Raw genomic sequence first — 19,528 nt, forward strand, 5'->3', positions numbered from 1 at the left:
ACCACCTCACTCGACGACTTGGTAAGAAATTTATTTATTAACTTGAAAAATGGTGGATGCGCCGAAATAATAATTTAAAAAATTATAACTCAAAAACTAAAAGTCGTAGAGCAATGCGGTTTGTTCCATTGAATTCAGCGGCTCATTTTCTGTATTACACCGCCATTTTTGCAACACCACCTCACTCGACGACTTAGTAGGAAATTTATTTATTAACTTGAAAAATGGTGGATGCGCCGAAATAATAATTTAAAAAATTATAACTCAAAAACTAAAAGTCGTAGAGCAATGCGGTTTGTTCCATTGAATTCAGCGGCTCATTTTCTGTATTACACCGCCATTTTTGCAACACCACCTCACTCGACAACTTGGTAAGAAATTTTATTATTAACTTGAGAAATGGTGGATGCGCCGAAATAATAATTTAAAAAATTATAACTCAAAAACTAAAAGTCGTAGAGCCATGCGGTTTGTTCCATTGAATTCAGCGGCTCATTTTCTGTATTACACCGCCATTTTTGCAACACCACCTCACTCGACAACTTGGTAAGAAATTTATTTATTAACTTGAAAAATGGTGGATGCGCCGAAATAATAATTTAAAAAATTATAACTCAAAAACTAAAAGTCGTAGAGCCATGCGGTTTGTTCCATTGAATTCAGCGGCTCATTTTCTGTATTACACCGCCATTTTTGCAACACCACCTCACTCGACAACTTGGTAAGAAATTTATTTATTAACTTGAAAAATGGTGGATGCGCCGAAATAATAATTTAAAAAATTATAACTCGAAAACTAAAAGTCGTAGAGCAATGCGGTTTGTTCCATTAAATTCAGCGGCTCATTTTCTGTATTACACCGCCATTTTTGCAACACCACCTCACTCGACGACTTGGTAAGAAATTTATTTATTAACTTGAAAAATGGTGGATGCGCCGAAATTATAATTTAAAAAATTCTAACTCAAAAACTAAAAGTCGTAGAGCAATGCGGTTTGTTCCATTGAATTCAGCGGCTCATTTTCTGTATTACACCGCCATTTTTGCAACACCACCTCAGTCGACGACTTGGTAAGAAATTTATTTATTAACTTGAAAAATGGTGGATGCGCCGAAATAATAATTTAAAAAATTCTAACTCAAAAACTAAAAGTCGTAGAGCAATGCGGTTTGTTCCATTGAATTCAGCGGCTCATTTTCTGTATTACACCGCCATTTTTGCAACACCACCTCAGTCGACGACTTAGTAGGAAATTTATTTATTAACTTGAAAAATGGTGGATGCGCCGAAATAATAATTTAAAAAATTCTAACTCAAAAACTAAAAGTCGTAGAGCAATGCGGTTTGTTCCATTGAATTCAGCGGCTCATTTTCTGTATTACACCGCCATTTTTGCAACACCACCTCACTCGACGACTTGGTAAGAAATTTATTTATTAACTTGAAAAATGGTGGATGCGCCGAAATAATAATTTAAAAAATTCTAACTCAAAAACTAAAAGTCGTAGAGCAATGCGGTTTGTTCCATTGAATTCAGCGGCTCATTTTCTGTATTACACCGCCATTTTTGCAACACCACCTCAGTCGACGACTTAGTAGGAAATTTATTTATTAACTTGAAAAATGGTGGATGCGCCGAAATAATAATTTAAAAAATTCTAACTCAAAAACTAAAAGTCGTAGAGCAATGCGGTTTGTTCCATTGAATTCAGCGGCTCATTTTCTGTATTACACCGCCATTTTTGCAACACCACCTCACTCGACGACTTGGTAAGAAATTTATTTATTAACTTGAAAAATGGTGGATGCGCCGAAATAATAATTTAAAAAATTCTAACTCAAAAACTAAAAGTCGTAGAGCAATGCGGTTTGTTCCATTGAATTCAGCGGCTCATTTTCTGTATTACACCGCCATTTTTGCAACACCACCTCACTCGACAACTTGGTAAGAAATTTATTTATTAACTTGAAAAATGGTGGATGCGCCGAAATAATACTTTAAAAAATTCTAACTCAAAAACTAAAAGTCGTAGAGCAATGCGGTTTGTTCCATTGAATTCAGCGGCTCATTTTCTGTATTACACCGCCATTTTTGCAACACCACCTCACTCGACAACTTGGTAAGAAATTTATTTATTAACTTGAAAAATGGTGGATGCGCCGAAATAATACTTTAAAAAATTCTAACTCAAAAACTAAAAGTCGTAGAGCAATGCGGTTTGTTCCATTGAATTCAGCGGCTCATTTTCTGTATTACACCGCCATTTTTGCAACACCACCTCACTCGACGACTTGGTAAGAAATTTATTTATTAACTTGAAAAATGGTGGATGCGCCGAAATAATAATTTAAAAAATTCTAACTCAAAAACTAAAAGTCGTAGAGCAATGCGGTTTGTTCCATTGAATTCAGCGGCTCATTTTCTGTATTACACCGCCATTTTTGCAACACCACCTCACTCGACGACTTGGTAAGAAATTTATTTATTAACTTGAAAAATGGTGGATGCGCAGAAATAATAATTTAAAAAATTCTAACTCAAAAACTAAAAGTCGTAGAGCAATGCGGTTTGTTCCATTGAATTCAGCGGCTCATTTTCTGTATTACACCGCCATTTTTGCAACACCACCTCAGTCGACGACTTAGTAGGAAATTTATTTATTAACTTGAAAAATGGTGGATGCGCCGAAATAATAATTTAAAAAATTCTAACTCAAAAACTAAAAGTCGTAGAGCAATGCGGTTTGTTCCATTGAATTCAGCGGCTCATTTTCTGTATTACACCGCCATTTTTGCAACACCACCTCACTCGACGACTTGGTAAAAAATTTATTTATTAACTTGAAAAATGGTGGATGCGCCGAAATAATAATTTAAAAAATTCTAACTCAAAAACTAAAAGTCGTAGAGCAATGCGGTTTGTTCCATTGAATTCAGCGGCTCATTTTCTGTATTACACCGCCATTTTTGCAACACCACCTCACTCGACGACTTGGTAAAAAATTTATTTATTAACTTGAAAAATGGTGGATGCGCCGAAATAATAATTTAAAAAATTCTAACTCAAAAACTAAAAGTCGTAGAGCAATGCGGTTTGTTCCATTGAATTCAGCGGCTCATTTTCTGTATTACACCGCCATTTTTGCAACACCACCTCAGTCGACGACTTAGTAGGAAATTTATTTATTAACTTGAAAAATGGTGGATGCGCCGAAATAATAATTTAAAAAATTCTAACTCAAAAACTAAAAGTCGTAGAGCAATGCGGTTTGTTCCATTGAATTCAGCGGCTCATTTTCTGTATTACACCGCCATTTTTGCAACACCACTTCACTCGACGACTTGGTAAGTAATTTATTTATTAACATGAAAAATGGTGGATGCGCCTAAATAATAATTTAAAAAATTCTAACTCAAAAACTAAAAGTCGTAGAGCAATGCGGTTTGTTCCATTGAATTCAGCGGCTCATTTTCTGTATTACACCGCCATTTTTGCAACACCACTTCACTCGACGACTTGGTAAGTAATTTATTTATTAACATGAAAAATGGTGGATGCGCCTAAATAATAATTTAAAAAATTCTAACTCAAAAACTAAAAGTCGTAGAGCAATGCGGTTTGTTCCATTGAATTCAGCGGCTCATTTTCTGTATTACACCGCCATTTTTGCAACACCACCTCACTCGACGACTTGGTAAAAAATTTATTTATTAACTTGAAAAATGGTGGATGCGCCGAAATAATAATTTAAAAAATTCTAACTCAAAAACTAAAAGTCGTAGAGCAATGCGGTTTGTTCCATTGAATTCAGCGGCTCATTTTCTGTATTACACCGCCATTTTTGCAACACCACCTCAGTCGACGACTTAGTAGGAAATTTATTTATTAACTTGAAAAATGGTGGATGCGCCGAAATAATAATTTAAAAAATTCTAACTCAAAAACTAAAAGTCGTAGAGCAATGCGGTTTGTTCCATTGAATTCAGCGGCTCATTTTCTGTATTACACCGCCATTTTTGCAACACCACTTCACTCGACGACTTGGTAAGTAATTTATTTATTAACATGAAAAATGGTGGATGCGCCTAAATAATAATTTAAAAAATTCTAACTCAAAAACTAAAAGTCGTAGAGCAATGCGGTTTGTTCCATTGAATTCAGCGGCTCATTTTCTGTATTACACCGCCATTTTTGCAACACCACTTCACTCGACGACTTGGTAAGTAATTTATTTATTAACATGAAAAATGGTGGATGCGCAGAAATAATAATTTAAAAAATTATAACTCAAAAACTAAAAGTCGTAGAGCAATGCGGTTTGTTCCATTGAATTCAGCGGCTCATTTTCTGTATTACACCGCCATTTTTGCAACACCACCTCACTCGACAACTTGGTAAGAAATTTATTTATTAACTTGAAAAATGGTGGATGCGCCGAAATAATAATTTAAAAAATTATAACTCAAAAACTAAAAGTCGTAGAGCAATGCGGTTTGTTCCATTGAATTCAGCGGCTCATTTTCTGTATTACACCGCCATTTTTGCAACACCACCTCACTCGACGACTTAGTAGGAAATTTATTTATTAACTTGAAAAATGGTGAATGCGCCAAAATAATAATTTAAAATATTATAACTCAAAAACTAAAAGTCGTAGAGCAATGCGGTTTGTTCCATTGAATTCAGCGGTTCATTTTCTGTATTACACCGCCATTTTTGCAACACCACCTCACTCGACGACTTAGTAGGAAATTTATTTATTAACTTGAAAAATGGTGAATGCGCCGAAATAATAATTTAAAAAATTATAACTCAAAAACTAAAAGTCGTAGAGCAATGCGGTTTGTTCCATTGAATTCAGCGGCTCATTTTCTGTATTACACCGCCATTTTTGCAACACCACCTCACTCGACGACTTGGTAAGAAATTTATTTATTAACTTGAAAAATGGTGGATGCGCAGAAATAATAATTTAAAAAATTATAACTCAAAAACTAAAAGTCGTAGAGCAATGCGGTTTGTTCCATTGAATTCAGCGGCTCATTTTCTGTATTACACCGCCATTTTTGCAACACCACCTCACTCGACGACTTGGTAAGAAATTTATTTATTAACTTGAAAAATGGTGGATGCGCAGAAATAATAATTTAAAAAATTATAACTCAAAAACTAAAAGTCGTAGAGCAATGCGGTTTGTTCCATTGAATTCAGCGGCTCATTTTCTGTATTACACCGTCATTTTTGCAACACCACCTCACTCGACGACTTAGTAGGAAATTTATTTATTAACTTGAAAAATGGTGGATGCGCCTAAATAATAATTTAAAAAATTATAACTCAAAAACTAAAAGTCGTAGAGCAATGCGGTTTGTTCCATTGAATTCAGCGGCTCATTTTCTGTATTACACCGTCATTTTTGCAACACCACCTCACTCGACGACTTAGTAGGAAATTTATTTATTAACTTGAAAAATGGTGGATGCGCCTAAATAATAATTTAAAAAATTATAACTCAAAAACTAAAAGTCGTAGAGCAATGCGGTTTGTTCCATTGAATTCAGCGGCTCATTTTCTGTATTTCACCGCCATTTTTGCAACACCACCTCACTCGACGACTTGGTAAGAAATTTATTTATTAACTTGAAAAATGGTGGATGCGCCGAAATAATAATTTAAAAAATTATAACTCAAAAACTAAAAATCGTAGAGCAATGCGGTTTGTTCCATTGAACTCAGCGGCTCATTTTCTGTATTACACCGCCATTTTTGCAACACCACCTCACTCGACGACTTGGTAAGTAATTTATTTATTAACATGAAAAATGGTGGATGCGCCTAAATAATAATTTAAAAAATTATAACTCAAAAACTAAAAGTCGTAGAGCAATGCGGTTTGTTCCATTGAATTCAGCGGCTCATTTTCTGTATTACACCGCCATTTTTGCAACACCACCTCACTCGACGACTTAGTAGGAAATTTATTTATTAACTTGAAAAATGGTGGATGCGCCTAAATAATAATTTAAAAAATTATAACTCAAAAACTAAAAGTCGTAGAGCAATGCGGTTTGTTCCATTGAATTCAGCGGCTCATTTTCTGTATTACACCGCCATTTTTGCAACACCACCTCACTCGACGACTTAGTAGGAAATTTATTTATTAACTTGAAAAATGGTGGATGCGCCGAAATAATAATTTAAAAAATTATAACTCAAAAACTAAAAATCGTAGAGCAATGCGGTTTGTTCCATTGAACTCAGCGGCTCATTTTCTGTATTACACCGCCATTTTTGCAACACCACCTCACTCGACGACTTAGTAGGAAATTTATTTATTAACATGAAAAATGGTGGATGCGCCTAAATAATAATTTAAAAAATTATAACTCAAAAACTAAAAGTCGTAGAGCAATGCGGTTTGTTCCATTGAATTCAGCGGCTCATTTTCTGTATTACACCGCCATTTTTGCAACACCACCTCACTCGACGACTTAGTAGGAAATTTATTTATTAACTTGAAAAATGGTGGATGCGCCGAAATAATAATTTAAAAAATTATAACTCAAAAACTAAAAATCGTAGAGCAATGCGGTTTGTTCCATTGAACTCAGCGGCTCATTTTCTGTATTACACCGCCATTTTTGCAACACCACCTCACTCGACGACTTAGTAGGAAATTTATTTATTAACTTGAAAATTGGTGGATGCGCCGAAATAATAATTTAAAAAATTATAACTCAAAAACTAAAAGTCGTAGAGCAATGCGGTCTGTTCCATTGAATTCAGCGGCTCATTTTCTGTATAACACCGCCATTTTTGCAACACCACCTCACTCGACGACTTAGTAGGAAATTTATTTATTAACTTGAAAAATGGTGGATGCGCCGAAATAATAATTTAAAAAATTATAACTCAAAAACTAAAAATCGTAGAGCAATGCGGTTTGTTCCATTGAACTCAGCGGCTCATTTTCTGTATTACACCGCCATTTTTGCAACACCACCTCACTCGACGACTTAGTAGGAAATTTATTTATTAACTTGAAAATTGGTGGATGCGCCGAAATAATAATTTAAAAAATTATAACTCAAAAACTAAAAGTCGTAGAGCAATGCGGTCTGTTCCATTGAATTCAGCGGCTCATTTTCTGTATTACACCGCCATTTTTGCAACACCACCTCACTCGACGACTTAGTAGGAAATTTATTTATTAACTTGAAAAATGGTGGATGCGCCGAAATAATAATTTAAAAAATTATAACTCAAAAACTAAAAGTCGTAGAGCAATGCGGCTTGTTCCATTGAATTCAGCGGCTCATTTTCTGTATTACACCGCCATTTTTGCAACACCACCTCACTCGACGACTTAGTAGGAAATTTATTTATTAACTTGAAAAATGGTGGATGCGCCGAAATAATAATTTAAAAAATTATAACTCAAAAACTAAAAATCGTAGAGCAATGCGGTTTGTTCCATTGAACTCAGCGGCTCATTTTCTGTATTACACCGCCATTTTTGCAACACCACCTCACTCGACGACTTAGTAGGAAATTTATTTATTAACTTGAAAATTGGTGGATGCGCCGAAATAATAATTTAAAAAATTATAACTCAAAAACTAAAAATCGTAGAGCAATGCGGTTTGTTCCATTGAACTCAGCGGCTCATTTTCTGTATTACACCGCCATTTTTGCAACACCACCTCACTCGACGACTTAGTAGGAAATTTATTTATTAACTTGAAAAATGGTGGATGCGCCGAAATAATAATTTAAAAAATTATAACTCAAAAACTAAAAATCGTAGAGCAATGCGGTTTGTTCCATTGAACTCAGCGGCTCATTTTCTGTATTACACCGCCATTTTTGCAACACCACCTCACTCGACGACTTAGTAGGAAATTTATTTATTAACTTGAAAAATGGTGGATGCGCCGAAATAATAATTTAAAAAATTATAACTCAAAAACTAAAAATCGTAGAGCAATGCGGTTTGTTCCATTGAACTCAGCGGCTCATTTTCTGTATTACACCGCCATTTTTGCAACACCACCTCACTCGACGACTTAGTAGGAAATTTATTTATTAACTTGAAAATTGGTGGATGCGCCGAAATAATAATTTAAAAAATTATAACTCAAAAACTAAAAGTCGTAGAGCAATGCGGTCTGTTCCATTGAATTCAGCGGCTCATTTTCTGTATTACACCGCCATTTTTGCAACACCACCTCACTCGACGACTTAGTAGGAAATTTATTTATTAACTTGAAAAATGGTGGATGCGCCGAAATAATAATTTAAAAAATTATAACTCAAAAACTAAAAGTCGTAGAGCAATGCGGTTTGTTCCATTGAATTCAGCGGCTCATTTTCTGTATTACACCGCCATTTTTGCAACACCACCTCACTCGACGACTTAGTAGGAAATTTATTTATTAACTTGAAAAATGGTGGATGCGCCGAAATAATAATTTAAAAAATTATAACTCAAAAACTAAAAATCGTAGAGCAATGCGGTTTGTTCCATTGAACTCAGCGGCTCATTTTCTGTATTACACCGCCATTTTTGCAACACCACCTCACTCGACGACTTAGTAGGAAATTTATTTATTAACTTGAAAAATGGTGGATGCGCCGAAATAATAATTTAAAAAATTATAACTCAAAAACTAAAAGTCGTAGAGCAATGCGGTCTGTTCCATTGAACTCAGCGGCTCATTTTCTGTATTACACCGCCATTTTTGCAACACCACTTCACTCGACGACTTGGTAAGTAATTTATTTATTAACATGAAAAATGGTGGATGCGCCTAAATAATAATTTAAAAAATTATAACTCAAAAACTAAAAGTCGTAGAGCAATGCGGTTTGTTCCATTGAATTCAGCGGCTCATTTTCTGTATTACACCGCCATTTTTGCAACACCACCTCACTCGACGACTTAGTAGGAAATTTATTTATTAACTTGAAAATTGGTGGATGCGCCTAAATAATAATTTAAAAAATTATAACTCAAAAACTAAAAGTCGTAGAGCAATGCGGTTTGTTCCATTGAATTCAGCGGCTCATTTTCTGTATTACACCGCCATTTTTGCAACACCACCTCACTCGACGACTTAGTAGGAAATTTATTTATTAACTTGAAAAATGGTGGATGCGCCTAAATAATAATTTAAAAAATTATAACTCAAAAACTAAAAGTCGTAGATCAATGCGGTTTGTTCCATTGAATTCAGCGGCTCATTTTCTGTATTACACCGCCATTTTTGCAACACCACCTCAGTCGACGACTTGGTAAGAAATTTATTTATTAACTTGAAAAATGGTGGATGCGCCGAAATAATAATTTAAAAAATTCTAACTCAAAAACTAAAAGTCGTAGAGCAATGCGGTTTGTTCCATTGAATTCAGCGGCTCATTTTCTGTATTACACCGCCATTTTTGCAACACCACCTCAGTCGACGACTTGGTAAGAAATTTATTTATTAACTTGAAAAATGGTGGATGCGCCGAAATAATAATTTAAAAAATTCTAACTCAAAAACTAAAAGTCGTAGAGCAATGCGGTTTGTTCCATTGAATTCAGCGGCTCATTTTCTGTATTACACCGCCATTTTTGCAACACCACCTCAGTCGACGACTTGGTAAGAAATTTATTTATTAACTTGAAAAATGGTGGATGCGCCGAAATAATAATTTAAAAAATTCTAACTCAAAAACTAAAAGTCGTAGAGCAATGCGGTTTGTTCCATTGAATTCAGCGGCTCATTTTCTGTATTACACCGCCATTTTTGCAACACCACCTCAGTCGACGACTTAGTAGGAAATTTATTTATTAACTTGAAAAATGGTGGATGCGCCGAAATAATAATTTAAAAAATTCTAACTCAAAAACTAAAAGTCGTAGAGCAATGCGGTTTGTTCCATTGAATTCAGCGGCTCATTTTCTGTATTACACCGCCATTTTTGCAACACCACCTCAGTCGACGACTTGGTAAGAAATTTATTTATTAACTTGAAAAATGGTGGATGCGCCGAAATAATAATTTAAAAAATTCTAACTCAAAAACTAAAAGTCGTAGAGCAATGCGGTTTGTTCCATTGAATTCAGCGGCTCATTTTCTGTATTACACCGCCATTTTTGCAACACCACCTCAGTCGACGACTTGGTAAGAAATTTATTTATTAACTTGAAAAATGGTGGATGCGCCGAAATAATAATTTAAAAAATTCTAACTCAAAAACTAAAAGTCGTAGAGCAATGCGGTTTGTTCCATTGAATTCAGCGGCTCATTTTCTGTATTACACCGCCATTTTTGCAACACCACCTCAGTCGACGACTTAGTAGGAAATTTATTTATTAACTTGAAAAATGGTGGATGCGCCGAAATAATAATTTAAAAAATTCTAACTCAAAAACTAAAAGTCGTAGAGCAATGCGGTTTGTTCCATTGAATTCAGCGGCTCATTTTCTGTATTACACCGCCATTTTTGCAACACCACCTCACTCGACGACTTGGTAAGAAATTTATTTATTAACTTGAAAAATGGTGGATGCGCCGAAATAATAATTTAAAAAATTCTAACTCAAAAACTAAAAGTCGTAGAGCAATGCGGTTTGTTCCATTGAATTCAGCGGCTCATTTTCTGTATTACACCGCCATTTTTGCAACACCACCTCAGTCGACGACTTAGTAGGAAATTTATTTATTAACTTGAAAAATGGTGGATGCGCCGAAATAATAATTTAAAAAATTCTAACTCAAAAACTAAAAGTCGTAGAGCAATGCGGTTTGTTCCATTGAATTCAGCGGCTCATTTTCTGTATTACACCGCCATTTTTGCAACACCACCTCACTCGACGACTTGGTAAGAAATTTATTTATTAACTTGAAAAATGGTGGATGCGCCGAAATAATAATTTAAAAAATTCTAACTCAAAAACTAAAAGTCGTAGAGCAATGCGGTTTGTTCCATTGAATTCAGCGGCTCATTTTCTGTATTACACCGCCATTTTTGCAACACCACCTCACTCGACAACTTGGTAAGAAATTTATTTATTAACTTGAAAAATGGTGGATGCGCCGAAATAATACTTTAAAAAATTCTAACTCAAAAACTAAAAGTCGTAGAGCAATGCGGTTTGTTCCATTGAATTCAGCGGCTCATTTTCTGTATTACACCGCCATTTTTGCAACACCACCTCACTCGACGACTTGGTAAGAAATTTATTTATTAACTTGAAAAATGGTGGATGCGCCGAAATAATAATTTAAAAAATTCTAACTCAAAAACTAAAAGTCGTAGAGCAATGCGGTTTGTTCCATTGAATTCAGCGGCTCATTTTCTGTATTACACCGCCATTTTTGCAACACCACCTCACTCGACGACTTGGTAAGAAATTTATTTATTAACTTGAAAAATGGTGGATGCGCAGAAATAATAATTTAAAAAATTCTAACTCAAAAACTAAAAGTCGTAGAGCAATGCGGTTTGTTCCATTGAATTCAGCGGCTCATTTTCTGTATTACACCGCCATTTTTGCAACACCACCTCAGTCGACGACTTAGTAGGAAATTTATTTATTAACTTGAAAAATGGTGGATGCGCCGAAATAATAATTTAAAAAATTCTAACTCAAAAACTAAAAGTCGTAGAGCAATGCGGTTTGTTCCATTGAATTCAGCGGCTCATTTTCTGTATTACACCGCCATTTTTGCAACACCACTTCACTCGACGACTTGGTAAGTAATTTATTTATTAACATGAAAAATGGTGGATGCGCCTAAATAATAATTTAAAAAATTCTAACTCAAAAACTAAAAGTCGTAGAGCAATGCGGTTTGTTCCATTGAATTCAGCGGCTCATTTTCTGTATTACACCGCCATTTTTGCAACACCACCTCACTCGACGACTTGGTAAAAAATTTATTTATTAACTTGAAAAATGGTGGATGCGCCGAAATAATAATTTAAAAAATTCTAACTCAAAAACTAAAAGTCGTAGAGCAATGCGGTTTGTTCCATTGAATTCAGCGGCTCATTTTCTGTATTACACCGCCATTTTTGCAACACCACCTCACTCGACGACTTGGTAAAAAATTTATTTATTAACTTGAAAAATGGTGGATGCGCCGAAATAATAATTTAAAAAATTCTAACTCAAAAACTAAAAGTCGTAGAGCAATGCGGTTTGTTCCATTGAATTCAGCGGCTCATTTTCTGTATTACACCGCCATTTTTGCAACACCACCTCAGTCGACGACTTAGTAGGAAATTTATTTATTAACTTGAAAAATGGTGGATGCGCCTAAATAATAATTTAAAAAATTATAACTCAAAAACTAAAAGTCGTAGAGCAATGCGGTTTGTTCCATTGAATTCAGCGGCTCATTTTCTGTATTACACCGCCATTTTTGCAACACCACCTCACTCGACGACTTAGTAGGAAATTTATTTATTAACTTGAAAAATGGTGGATGCGCCGAAATAATAATTTAAAAAATTCTAACTCAAAAACTAAAAGTCGTAGAGCAATGCGGTTTGTTCCATTGAATTCAGCGGCTCATTTTCTGTATTACACCGCCATTTTTGCAACACCACTTCACTCGACGACTTGGTAAGTAATTTATTTATTAACATAAAAAATGGTGGATGCGCCTAAATAATAATTTAAAAAATTATAACTCAAAAACTAAAAGTCGTAGAGCAATGCGGTTTGTTCCATTGAATTCAGCGGCTCATTTTCTGTATTACACCGCCATTTTTGCAACACCACCTCACTCGACGACTTAGTAGGAAATTTATTTATTAACTTGAAAAATGGTGGATGCGCCTAAATAATAATTAAAAAAATTATAACTCAAAAACTAAAAGTCGTAGAGCAATGCGGTTTGTTCCATTGAATTCAGCGGCTCATTTTCTGTATTACACCGCCATTTTTGCAACACCACTTCACTCGACGACTTGGTAAGTAATTTATTTATTACCATGAAAAATGGTGGATGCGCCTAAATAATAATTTAAAAAATTATAACTCAAAAACTAAAAGTCGTAGAGCAATGCGGTTTGTTCCATTGAATTCAGCGGCTCATTTTCTGTATTACACCGCCATTTTTGCAACACCACCTCACTCGACGACTTAGTAGGAAATTTATTTATTAACTTGAAAAATGGTGGATGCGCCTAAATAATAATTAAAAAAATTATAACTCAAAAACTAAAAGTCGTAGAGCAATGCGGTTTGTTCCATTGAATTCAGCGGCTCATTTTCTGTATTACACCGCCATTTTTGCAACACCACCTCACTCGACGACTTGGTAAGAAATTTATTTATTAACTTGAAAAATGGTGGATGCGCCGAAATAATAATTTAAAAAATTATAACTCAAAAACTAAAAGTCGTAGAGCAATGCGGTTTGTTCCATTGAATTCAGCGGCTCATTTTCTGTATTACACCGCCATTTTTGCAACACCACCTCACTCGACGACTTGGTAAGAAATTTATTTATTAACTTGAAAAATGGTGGATGCGCCGAAATAATAATTTAAAAAATTATAACTCAAAAACTAAAAGTCGTAGAGCAATGCGGTTTGTTCCATTGAATTCAGCGGCTCATTTTCTGTATTACACCGCCATTTTTGCAACACCACCTCACTCGACGACTTAGTAGGAAATTTATTTATTAACTTGAAAAATGGTGGATGCGCCTAAATAATAATTAAAAAAATTATAACTCAAAAACTAAAAGTCGTAGAGCAATGCGGTTTGTTCCATTGAATTCAGCGGCTCATTTTCTGTATTACACCGCCATTTTTGCAACACCACCTCACTCGACGACTTGGTAAGAAATTTATTTATTAACTTGAAAAATGGTGGATGCGCCGAAATAATAATTTAAAAAATTATAACTCAAAAACTAAAAGTCGTAGAGCAATGCGGTTTGTTCCATTGAATTCAGCGGCTCATTTTCTGTATTACACCGCCATTTTTGCAACACCACCTCACTCGACGACTTGGTAAGAAATTTATTTATTAACTTGAAAAATGGTGGATGCGCAGAAATAATAATTTAAAAAATTATAACTCAAAAACTAAAAGTCGTAGAGCAATGCGGTTTGTTCCATTGAATTCAGCGGCTCATTTTCTGTATTACACCGCCATTTTTGCAACACCACCCCAGTCGACGACTTAGTAGGAAATTTATTTATTAACTTGAAAAATGGTGGATGCGCCGAAATAATAATTTAAAAAATTCTAACTCAAAAACTAAAAGTCGTAGAGCAATGCGGTTTGTTCCATTGAATTCAGCGGCTCATTTTCTGTATTACACCGCCATTTTTGCAACACCACCTCACTCGACAACTTGGTAAGAAATTTATTTATTAACTTGAAAAATGGTGGATGCGCCGAAATAATAATTTAAAAAATTCTAACTCAAAAACTAAAAGTCGTAGAGCAATGCGGTTTGTTCCATTGAAATCAGCGGCTCATTTTCTGTATTACACCGCCATTTTTGCAACACCACCTCAGTCGACGACTTAGTAGGAAATTTATTTATTAACTTGAAAAATGGTGGATGCGCCGAAATAATAATTTAAAAAATTCTAACTCAAAAACTAAAAGTCGTAGAGCAATGCGGTTTGTTCCATTGAATTCAGCGGCTCATTTTCTGTATTACACCGCCATTTTTGCAACACCACCTCACTCGACGACTTGGTAAGAAATTTATTTATTAACTTGAAAAATGGTGGATGCGCCGAAATAATAATTTAAAAAATTCTAACTCAAAAACTAAAAGTCGTAGAGCAATGCGGTTTGTTCCATTGAATTCAGCGGCTCATTTTCTGTATTTCACCGCCATTTTTGCAACACCACCTCACTCGACGACTTGGTAAGAAATTTATTTATTAACTTGAAAAATGGTGGATGCGCCGAAATAATAATTTAAAAAATTCTAACTCAAAAACTAAAAGTCGTAGAGCAATGCGGTTTGTTCCATTGAATTCAGCGGCTCATTTTCTGTATTACACCGCCATTTTTGCAACACCACCTCACTCGACGACTTGGTAAAAAATTTATTTATTAACTTGAAAATTGGTGGATGCGCCGAAATAATAATTTAAAAAATTCTAACTCAAAAACTAAAAGTCGTAGAGCAATGCGGTTTGTTCCATTGAATTCAGCGGCTCATTTTCTGTATTACACCGCCATTTTTGCAACACCACCTCACTCGACGACTTGGTAAAAAATTTATTTATTAACTTGAAAAATGGTGGATGCGCCGAAATAATAATTTAAAAAATTCTAACTCAAAAACTAAAAGTCGTAGAGCAATGCGGTTTGTTCCATTGAATTCAGCGGCTCATTTTCTGTATTACACCGCCATTTTTGCAACACCACCTCAGTCGACGACTTGGTAAGAAATTTATTTATTAACTTGAAAAATGGTGGATGCGCCGAAATAATAATTTAAAAAATTCTAACTCAAAAACTAAAAGTCGTAGAGCAATGCGGTTTGTTCCATTGAATTCAGCGGCTCATTTTCTGTATTACACCGCCATTTTTGCAACACCACCTCAGTCGACGACTTGGTAAGAAATTTATTTATTAACTTGAAAAATGGTGGATGCGCCGAAATAATAATTTAAAAAATTATAACTCAAAAACTAAAAGTCGTAGAGCAATGCGGTTTATTCCATTGAATTCAGCGGCTCATTTTCTGTATTACACCGCCATTTTTGCAACACCACCTCACTCGACGACTTGGTAAGAAATTTATTTATTAACTTGAAAAATGGTGGATGCGCCGAAATAATAATTTAAAAAATTATAACTCAAAAACTAAAAGTCGTAGAGCAATGCGGTTTGTTCCATTGAATTCAGCGGCTCATTTTCTGTATTTCACCGCCATTTTTGCAACACCACCTCACTCGACGACTTGGTAAGAAATTTATTTATTAACTTGAAAAATGGTGGATGCGCCGAAATAATAATTTAAAAAATTCTAACTCAAAAACTAAAAGTCGTAGAGCAATGCGGTTTGTTCCATTGAATTCAGCGGCTCATTTTCTGTATTACACCGCCATTTTTGCAACACCACCTCACTCGACGACTTGGTAAGAAATTTATTTATTAACTTGAAAAATGGTGGATGCGCCGAAATAATAATTTAAAAAATTCTAACTCAAAAACTAAAAGTCGTAGAGCAATGCGGTTTGTTCCATTGAATTCAGCGGCTCATTTTCTGTATTTCACCGCCATTTTTGCAACACCACCTCACTCGACGACTTGGTAAGAAATTTATTTATTAACTTGAAAAATGGTGGATGCGCCGAAATAATAATTTAAAAAATTCTAACTCAAAAACTAAAAGTCGTAGAGCAATGCGGTTTGTTCCATTGAATTCAGCGGCTCATTTTCTGTATTACACCGCCATTTTTGCAACACCACCTCACTCGACGACTTGGTAAAAAATTTATTTATTAACTTGAAAATTGGTGGATGCGCCGAAATAATAATTTAAAAAATTCTAACTCAAAAACTAAAAGTCGTAGAGCAATGCGGTTTGTTCCATTGAATTCAGCGGCTCATTTTCTGTATTACACCGCCATTTTTGCAACACCACCTCACTCGACGACTTGGTAAAAAATTTATTTATTAACTTGAAAAATGGTGGATGCGCCGAAATAATAATTTAAAAAATTATAACTCAAAAACTAAAAGTCGTAGAGCAATGCGGTTTGTTCCATTGAATTCAGCGGCTCATTTTCTGTATTACACCGCCATTTTTGCAACACCACCTCAGTCGACGACTTAGTAGGAAATTTATTTATTAACTTGAAAAATGGTGGATGCGCCGAAATAATAATTTAAAAAATTCTAACTCAAAAACTAAAAGTCGTAGAGCAATGCGGTTTGTTCCATTGAATTCAGCGGCTCATTTTCTGTATTACACCGCCATTTTTGCAACACCACCTCACTCGACGACTTGGTAAGAAATTTATTTATTAACTTGAAAAATGGTGGATGCGCCGAAATAATAATTTAAAAAATTATAACTCAAAAACTAAAAGTCGTAGAGCAATGCGGTTTATTCCATTGAATTCAGCGGCTCATTTTCTGTATTACACCGCCATTTTTGCAACACCACCTCACTCGACGACTTGGTAAGAAATTTATTTATTAACTTGAAAAATGGTGGATGCGCCGAAATAATAATTTAAAAAATTATAACTCAAAAACTAAAAGTCGTAGAGCAATGCGGTTTGTTCCATTGAATTCAGCGGCTCATTTTCTGTATTACACCGCCATTTTTGCAACACCACCTCACTCGACGACTTAGTAGGAAATTTATTTATTAACTTGAAAAATGGTGGATGCGCCTAAATAATAATTAAAAAAATTATAACTCAAAAACTAAAAGTCGTAGAGCAATGCGGTTTGTTCCATTGAATTCAGCGGCTCATTTTCTGTATTACACCGCCATTTTTGCAACACCACCTCACTCGACGACTTGGTAAGAAATTTATTTATTAACTTGAAAAATGGTGGATGCGCCGAAATAATAATTTAAAAAATTATAACTCAAAAACTAAAAGTCGTAGAGCAATGCGGTTTGTTCCATTGAATTCAGCGGCTCATTTTCTGTATTACACCGCCATTTTTGCAACACCACCTCACTCGACGACTTGGTAAGAAATTTATTTATTAACTTGAAAAATGGTGGATGCGCAGAAATAATAATTTAAAAAATTATAACTCAAAAACTAAAAGTCGTAGAGCAATGCGGTTTGTTCCATTGAATTCAGCGGCTCATTTTCTGTATTACACCGCCATTTTTGCAACACCACCCCAGTCGACGACTTAGTAGGAAATTTATTTATTAACTTGAAAAATGGTGGATGCGCCGAAATAATAATTTAAAAAATTCTAACTCAAAAACTAAAAGTCGTAGAGCAATGCGGTTTGTTCCATTGAATTCAGCGGCTCATTTTCTGTATTACACCGCCATTTTTGCAACACCACCTCACTCGACAACTTGGTAAGAAATTTATTTATTAACTTGAAAAATGGTGGATGCGCCGAAATAATAATTTAAAAAATTCTAACTCAAAAACTAAAAGTCGTAGAGCAATGCGGTTTGTTCCATTGAATTCAGCGGCTCATTTTCTGTATTACACCGCCATTTTTGCAACACCACCTCAGTCGACGACTTAGTAGGAAATTTATTTATTAACTTGAAAAATGGTGGATGCGCCGAAATAATAATTTAAAAAATTCTAACTCAAAAACTAAAAGTCGTAGAGCAATGCGGTTTGTTCCATTGAATTCAGCGGCTCATTTTCTGTATTACACCGCCATTTTTGCAACACCACCTCACTCGACGACTTGGTAAGAAATTTATTTATTAACTTGAAAAATGGTGGATGCGCCGAAATAATAATTTAAAAAATTCTAACTCAAAAACTAAAAGTCGTAGAGCAATGCGGTTTGTTCCATTGAATTCAGCGGCTCATTTTCTGTATTTCACCGCCATTTTTGCAACACCACCTCACTCGACGACTTGGTAAGAAATTTATTTATTAACTTGAAAAATGGTGGATGCGCCGAAATAATAATTTAAAAAATTCTAACTCAAAAACTAAAAGTCGTAGAGCAATGCGGTTTGTTCCATTGAATTCAGCGGCTCATTTTCTGTATTACACCGCCATTTTTGCAACACCACCTCACTCGACGACTTGGTAAAAAATTTATTTATTAACTTGAAAATTGGTGGATGCGCCGAAATAATAATTTAAAAAATTCTAACTCAAAAACTAAAAGTCGTAGAGCAATGCGGTTTGTTCCATTGAATTCAGCGGCTCATTTTCTGTATTACACCGCCATTTTTGCAACACCACCTCACTCGACGACTTGGTAAAAAATTTATTTATTAACTTGAAAAATGGTGGATGCGCCGAAATAATAATTTAAAAAATTCTAACTCAAAAACTAAAAGTCGTAGAGCAATGCGGTTTGTTCCATTGAATTCAGCGGCTCATTTTCTGTATTACACCGCCATTTTTGCAACACCACCTCAGTCGACGACTTGGTAAGAAATTTATTTATTAACTTGAAAAATGGTGGATGCGCCGAAATAATAATTTAAAAAATTATAACTCAAAAACTAAAAGTCGTAGAGCAATGCGGTTTATTCCATTGAATTCAGCGGCTCATTTTCTGTATTACACCGCCATTTTTGCAACACCACCTCACTCGACGACTTGGTAAGAAATTTATTTATTAACTTGAAAAATGGTGGATGCGCCGAAATAATAATTTAAAAAATTATAACTCAAAAACTAAAAGTCGTAGAGCAATGCGGTTTGTTCCATTGAATTCAGCGGCTCATTTTCTGTATTACACCGCCATTTTTGCAACACCACCTCACTCGACGACTTGGTAAAAAATTTATTTATTAACTTGAAAAATGGTGGATGCGCCGAAATAATAATTTAAAAAATTCTAACTCAAAAACTAAAAG

The sequence above is a fragment of the Tribolium castaneum genome, chromosome 1 (assembly GCF_031307605.1).
Source record: "Tribolium castaneum strain GA2 chromosome 1, icTriCast1.1, whole genome shotgun sequence".
NCBI classification, from domain to species: Eukaryota; Metazoa; Arthropoda; class Insecta; order Coleoptera; family Tenebrionidae; genus Tribolium; species Tribolium castaneum.